Source organism: Ovis aries, chromosome 10 (genome assembly GCF_016772045.2).
Source record: "Ovis aries strain OAR_USU_Benz2616 breed Rambouillet chromosome 10, ARS-UI_Ramb_v3.0, whole genome shotgun sequence".
NCBI classification, from domain to species: Eukaryota; Metazoa; Chordata; class Mammalia; order Artiodactyla; family Bovidae; genus Ovis; species Ovis aries.
In genome coordinates this window covers 32,430,365-32,436,068 of record NC_056063.1, presented here as the reverse complement: position 1 = coordinate 32,436,068, position 5,704 = coordinate 32,430,365, and the positions used below count along the sequence as shown (strand labels likewise).

Here is a 5,704-nt window from a genome sequence, read left to right as displayed (position 1 = left end):
ATCTCTTGAGGAGTAAACTGAGACACTACTAGCTTAAGCAATTTTCTCAAGATTCCACAGAAGCCTTAGCTCCAAAATTCTTAGTGATGGAACTGCCCTGCATTTACAGGAACATAATAATAGAACAATTATTAATAGAATAATAGAGCATAATAAAGGAACAATTCACCAAGCAACAACTAAATATTTAACAACAGGAAATGAGAAAATTATGGTATGGTCACATAATAGAGGGCTTCCCTGGTGGCTCAGATGGTAAAGCGTCTGCCTGCAATGCAGGAGACCCAGGTTCGATCCCTGGGTTGGGAAGATCCCCTGGAGAAGGAAATGGCGATCCACTCCAGTACTCTTGCCTGGAAAATCCCATGGATAGAGGAGCCTGGTAGGCTACAGTCCATGTGGTCGCAAAGAGTCAGACACGACTGAGCGACTTCACTTTCACTTTTACATAACAGATGACTGAACACCAATTAAAATGAATAAAATGTGCCTACACCCATGCACCTGGATACATCTCTAAAATATAATGTACCCTCTGCCAGAAACATGCATCTAGACCTCTGAACCCTTCAGCTAAAGAAGCACTGAAAGGCTGATAAGAATCATTAATGCTGAGGTTCAAGACTTCTCTTCTGAAAAATTTCCTCCAGGGAAATTTACCTATGTTACATCTTTTCAACAACTTTGAGATTTGAAGGAGAGAAAGAAATAATAGAGTCTATTGTTTAGACAACAGAGAATGTTTAAGGCCTCTTAAGTTTAATAGGGTAACAATCTAATCATACCTCTAGAAGTAATGTGAACAAATGAAACTCACAGTTAATTCAAAATCCACGTGATCCTCTTTATAACTGACCTCAGTCTTGATTAGAATCACTTTTATATAATTTGTGATTGATCCTCTTCAGTTGACTTATGACAGAGATGCAACAGATTATCTTATAGTTGTCAGGAACAAGGGAAAGTGAAATTTGAGAGTGAAGTTAAGATTATTCCTAAGGACTTAATGTGAGCTCAGTAGCTTGTGAAAATGAAGTCGCTCAGTCGTGTCCAACTCTTTGTGACCCCATGGACTGTAGCCTACCAGGCTCCTCCCTCCATGGGATTCTCCAGGCAAGAGTACTGGAGTGGGTTGCCATTTCCTCCTCCAGGGGATCGTCCCAACCCAGGAATCAAACCCGAGTCTCCTGCATCTCTACACTGACAGGCAGGTTCTGTATTACTGTGCTACCTGGGAAGCCCGAAGGACTTGTATTAGGAAGCTAAAAATGCTTGACAGCAACCATCCATAAGATGATCTCACATTGAGAGACAGTCCTTAGAATCTCAAATACTTGTTTAAAATGAATAATTTTGGCATGATATCCCAATTGTCCCAAGGACAGGCAACCAATGCAGACACGGTAGCTTTCCCCCAACTATTCAATGACTAGACAAATAAATACTAAACTTTTGAACTTAGAAAGGGAGTTTTACATTTGGATGCCTGAGACTAGTTTATCAGCAGTCTAACTGGTCTTCCTGTCTGGAATCTTGTTTCTCTCAAGTCTGTGCTAAAATACAAGGGCTAAATGACACACGTATTTATGACATGTTCTCACATCACATGCCCCAAATAATGTCAGTCTTCTCAGCTAGACTCAAAGTTTAGTCATGGCAGGGACTGCTTTATTCATCTTGAGCTTGATTCAAAAAGTGTTTGCTTGTAAAGCAATTATCCTTCAATTTTAAAAAAATGAATTTTTTTAAAAAAAAGCATTTGCTAAGCAAAACTCGGAGAAGGCAATGGCACTCCACTCCAGTACGCTTGCCTGAAAATTCCATGGACAGAGGAGCCTGGTGGGCTGCAGTCCATGGGGTCGCTAAGAGTCGGACAGGACTGAGTGACTTCACTTTCACTTTTCACTTTCATGCATTGGAGAAGGAAATGGCAACCCACTCCAGTGTTCTTGCCTGGAGAATCCCAGGGACGGGGGAGCCTGGTGGGCTGCCGTCTACGGGGTTGCACAGAGTCGGTCACGACTGAAGTGACTTAGCAGCAAGCAAAACTCAAAGAACTGGTGATAATGTAACACTAGAGGGCGCTAGGAGGTGGTGTCGGGTTTTCTTTTTGAGCTGAATTTTTAGAATCCCTGAATATTTGAGAAAAGAAATTCAAGAGCACAGGGCATTTAGGCCACAGAAGCAAGCTTACTAATTGACACACTCACACAGGGACCTGGGAAGAGATACCCTAGGTGCACTACCCAAAGAGCCTCCTGTGAAGTCTTGCTGTTAATAAAAAGTCCCTCTCTGAGAAATCCTTTTCTGCAAGATGTGAGAACCCAAGGTTGAATTTATGACATTTTATGGGGTCAGTAACTCTTTCCAATTTTAGAATCTGCCCTTTATGAAAAGATACGCCTAAATTGTTCCCTGGTGAAATTACAAGACAATTATGCAGAGACCTAAAATAATCTGAGTATGAAAATTTCTTACACTTTAATGTAAGGAAAGCTCATATAATTTTTTTAAACTAAGGAACCTAAGCAGAAGTGATTTTAAAACATTTGTTGACATATGAAAGTTTTAAAATTTGACTTTGGTGCCAAGAAGACATCTAGCTACACCAATATCTAAATTCTCTAAATATTTCCTGGGAAATGTAAAGCCTAGATAATTAATGAATTACTCTACTCATATGTACTCAGGGATTAAGTGGTATGTGGATCAACTTTTAAATCCCTTTCGGAAACAGAGGATTCTAATTGTTTTTTTTTAAATTGTGGGTGGGCTAAGTAACCAGGGAACAATTCAATTTAGCAAATAGTTATCATATGCCCCCTATGGACTAGGCACAGGTTTAGGTATTAAGCAGCCTGTGTTAAAATAAAATGAATTATTTTTTAGCTACAAAAATACTCCTGGTGCATCACTGGAAAATTAAGAAAGTGAGTAAGAGCACCCATAATACAACCATCCAACAATAGCTGCTATACGTGCTTTGATGTGCTTCAACCTAAATTTCTTCCCTGACATTCCTTTAAAATCTAAGTTTTTAAACTTCATCATAAACAATTTGCTTTTTCCATCTAGCATTTTGACAAAATTTTTCTCAGGTTACTAAAAGGATTCCTAAACAAAATTTTAGTTTTGTGTAAAAATATACAGATTTTTAAGGCTTTGTTGCTGCTGCTGCTAAGTGGCTTCAGTCGTGTCCGACTCTGTGCGACCCCATAGATGGTAGCCCACCAGGCTCCCCCATCCCTGGGATTCTCCAGGCAAGAACACCGGAGTAGGTTGCCATTTCCTTCTCCGATGCATGAAACTGAAAAGTGAAAGTGAAGTCGCTCAGTAGCATCCGACTCTTAGCGACCTCATGGACTGCAGCCTACCAGGCTCCTCCACCCATGAGATTTTCCAGGCAAGAGTACTGGAGTGGGCTGCCATTGCCTTCTCCTTACCTACTGTCAAATTAACCTACAGAAAAGTTGCATCAATCAACACAGCCACCAATAAAATTTAAAAATACTCATTTCCACATATCTTCATTAGTGGCTATTAAGAGTGCTTTAAATTTTTGCCAGGGACTTCTCTGGCAGTCCAGTGGTTCAGACTCCAAGCTTCCACAGCAGGGGAATGGGTCACACCTCTGGCTGGGGAACTAAGATCCTGCATACAGCATGGTGCAACCAGGAAAAAAAAACTATCTCTGTTTGCACATCACAGAACAGCATATCTGGAAAATGCTAGAAAATCAAAGATAGAGCAATCCAAACAATAAAAGAATTCCATAAGATAGCAGGATATAAAATTAACACGCAAAAATCAATAGCATTGACTTCAAGGTTCTTGTGGGACATGTAAAAAGCTTGGAACTCATCACTCTCAACTCCCAACCTCACAAAGAAACAACAAAAAAAAAAGCTGAATGCACTGATTCTCAGACCCACCAAAGAATTAAGGTCACAGGGCTAGCTGACACCCTGAAAACTGGAGGGACAGACAGACAGATGCAGAAAATCACAGCAACCAAAGAGCAGAGCTGCACCTGGAGTCTGGCAGGAACACCTGAAAATAAGAGACTAGTTTCTAGAGTCTGAGCACAGGGCTGCTGGAGAGAGAAAACTCCTAAAGCCTAGTCTTAGGGACACCACTGCTGCTGCTGCTGCTAAGTCGCTCAGTCATGTCTGACTCTTAGCGACCCCATGGATTGCAGCCCACCAGGCTCCTCCGCCCATGGGATTTTCCAGGCAAGAGTACTGGAGTGGGGTGCCATTGCCTTCTCCATAGGGACACCACACTCTCCTGCCTTTTACCTCCAGGAATCCCACCAGGTCCGCAGAGGGAACAGAAAGAAACCACTGTGAGATAAGCTCAGAGCACTCTGTCCTCCGCAACAGCCTGCCCTCAAGAGAAAGTATTTTACCAGACCTGAGGAAACGGAAATACCCAAGCCCAGCCCACTCTAGTTTTCCTCAGTGAGGATGGGGCGAGTGGTGACTTGTGAATGTCACAACTCAGGGCTCCTAAAAGACTGAGACCTAATACCAGGCTCTGTATAAGGCCTCCTCTCTTTCCATACTTTACCACCACATCGCCAGTTCTCCTGGAGAGCGCGACTGAAAGAGCTGCACACTTCAGATGCTAGTTAAGCATCACTCTCTAGGGACTGCTCCAGGGGCCCAGTGGCTGAGACTCTGCGCTCCCAGTGCAGGGGGCTGGGTTCGATCCCTGGCCAGGGAGCTCGACCCCACAAGCCACAAGGAAGAATTCACAGGCAAGTTCACAGCAAAGATCAAAGATCCGCACGCAGCAGCTAAGACCCAGCACGGCCAAGTAAACTGTTTAAAATATATTTTTAAAAAGAATTAGTCTCTAGAGAAACTTAAAGACACCTGGGGAGACAAAATCAAGGACATGAGAAGACATTTCAGCCTTGGAAAACACAGCTACAGCAAAGACAAAACACAGCCAACTCCCAGAGGGATTAACATGACATCTCACTCAAAAGGCCTATTTACCTCAGTTTCTTTTACCCAATATTATATCATAATATATATTATTTGCTGTCCAGTCGCTCAGCAATGGGCTCTTTGCAACTCCACGGACTGCAGCACACCAGGCTTCCCTGTCCTACACCATCTCCTGGAGCTTGCTCAAACTCACGTCCACTGAGTCAGTGATGCCATTCAACCATCTCATCCTCTGTCACCCTCTTCTCCTCCTACCCTCAATCTTTCCCAGCATCAGGGTCTTTTCAAATGAGTCAGTTCTTCACATCAGGTGGCCAAAGTGTTGGAGTTTCAGCTTCAGCATCAGTCCTTCCAATGAACACCCAGGACTGATCTCCTTTAGGATGGACTGGTTGGATCTCCTTGCAGTCCAAGGGACTTTCAAGAGTCTTCTCCAACACCACAGTTCAAAAGCATCAATTCTTCGGCATTCAGCTTTCTTCACAGTCCAACTCTCACATCCATACATGACCACTGGAAAAACCATAGCTTTGACTAGACGGACCTTTGTCAGCAAAGTAATATCTTTGCTGTTTAATATGCTGTCTAGGTTGGTCATAGCTTTCCTTCTAAGGAGCAAGCAACTTTTAATTTCATGGCTGCATATAAGATAAAGCGAATGAGTAAAAATGTTGATGTCGTTGAGATCCAGTTCTCACTACAGAAGAAGTTCATGAAATATGGAATATGGGAAGCTCAGAAAGAACTTT

At 42.5% G+C, this 5,704-nt stretch overlaps 1 non-coding gene across 1 annotated transcript; it reads left to right on the top strand.

Moving 5' to 3' along the window:
- Positions 1-237: 237 nt before the first annotated feature.
- Positions 238-309, top strand: TRNAC-GCA (transfer RNA cysteine (anticodon GCA)). Its single transcript has one exon. It is a non-coding gene; the product is annotated as a tRNA-Cys (tRNA).
- The last annotated feature ends 5,395 nt before the right edge of the window (positions 310-5,704 follow it).